A 2,028-nucleotide genomic window follows, 5' to 3' on the forward strand; every position below is an offset into this window, starting at 1 on the left:
TAGCAACTCTCATATTTTTTCTGAATAATTTCTATTATAAAAACAGTGATGCTTATACAAGAAAAATTTAAAATGCATAAAGTAGAAAATGGAACAAAAATCATCCTTGCTTTCACCATTCATGGTTACATTTGGGAGCATTGTGTTTTAGTCCTTTTCATAGATTAGTAATCACATTGTGCCCATTATTTTAACTTGTACCTCTATCCAAACACATTTTCCCACTATAAATTCTCTACAATCATCGTATTTTATGAATGTATAGCATGCAATGAGTGCAACCCATTCACCGATCCACCATGTATTTATTGCCCTCCTCATCTCTGTCTCACCTTCACTTCACAGGATAAATTCTCCTTCTCTATGTATTCACATATAACTGAATATATTAATATTGTCCACTGCCTGGTTATTTTGGGTGCTTCTAAAATTTTCACTATTATAAACAACCCTGCCAGGAACACCTTGGTGCATCAAGGTTTTTCAGCATTCAAATTATGTCCTAGTAGACATTCTCAAAAGTGGAATTATTAGATCAAAGGTTTTGAATATATTTAAAGCTGTTCATAGCCAGTTTGCTTCCCATACCTGTGACAACGGTTGCCCTCCTGCAGGCTGCAAGCCCGTTTTGCTGCCCCTTTGCAAGTATTCAGTGGTTCATTTTTCCATCGCTCTACTCATTTCTAATGGTCACGGAAGTTAGGCAGTCCTAGCAGGTGTCCTAGCGGATGGAGGAGCCACTCTGCAATGCCAGGGTCTGGGAAAGCTGTGTCCTTCAATGTGACTTGTTATGCCGTCCCCAGCGAGGGTGCAGATCGGTTCCAGCAGATTACCTTCTCTTAGATTATTTTTTCACGATCTGCTGCATCAACAGCAATGAGCACAGATTTTGTGCATAAGCTTTGGCTATGCTTGGGCTCCTCCCTCACAGAGGTTGTCATCTGGTCAGCAGATTCATCCACTCCTAAGGGCACAGGGGTGGAGTTGAGGCAGAAAGGATACCATCGCAAGAGCCCAGCGTTTGTGTCGCCACATGTGTGTACACTGAGAACCTTGCTGCTGTCACCCAATCAGTGTACTGATCAATATACGGGATGTATTGCACTCTCTTTCCACTCATTCATCAAGCTGGAAAGGTGGGCCTTCTGTGTGCTGAGCTCTGAGAACAGGCACAGAGCTTGCGAGGAAGCAGCAGGAAGTGTCCTGAGCTGAGTGGCTCTGGAGGCACAACGCCCGCGAAAGCTAAGGCTGAGGACACCACCAGGCACCAGCCTCTCTCTTCAGGTAGAGCCACAATACGTGGCACGGCCAGTGCCCTCTTACCTCAGTGGGACCCAACAGCACATGTTCATCCTCCAGGTGGGTCAGCCTGTGGTGAGGCTGAGGCAGGATGATCATAATTTTGAGCCCAGCCCAGATTACTTAGTGATTGAAACCTGATAAAAACCCCATCTCGAGGTTTCTAAAAAGGGGAGTGGGGCTCTGGGTGTAGCTCAGTGCAAGAGTGCCAGGTTCTCCCCCCCACCATACCCAAAGGTTGGGATTCCCACTGCTTCGTAAAAGCTGCTCCATGGCCCTGGGCTTTTGTAGTAATAAAATGAAAGTCTCTGGATGTGCTACTAAGACCATCACCAGCCCTCAAGTGAGTCTCAGCAGTGGCCTCTCTCTATCTTAAAGTTGAAACTGAGTCATGATGAGACTAAGTGACTTGTCCTAGTCTACATGGGATGTCCAGGCAGAGCCAGGAGCTCAGACAGGCATGCGCGCCCATGGGCCACATGCTCTTTCCCATGTCCAGCTTGTAGGCTTGGGACCCCTGGTGCAGAAAAAACCTGGCTTCCAGCAGATTATAAAGAGATGTTTGGGGCAAGAGGGTCTCCTGAATCTGAGAGGGCTGCTTCTGCTTAGCTGCTTTGAGGGTTGGAGGTGAGGGGCTTTTACTCCAGGAGGCCAGATGCAGTTTGCTTCAGTTGTGTTTAGCCAGTGTGCTGTGTTGGCTGCGTCCAGAGCAGCACTGTGGGAGATCGG

The sequence above is a fragment of the Octodon degus genome, unplaced genomic scaffold (genome assembly GCF_000260255.1).
Source record: "Octodon degus isolate 3935 unplaced genomic scaffold, OctDeg1.0 scaffold00010, whole genome shotgun sequence".
NCBI classification, from domain to species: Eukaryota; Metazoa; Chordata; class Mammalia; order Rodentia; family Octodontidae; genus Octodon; species Octodon degus.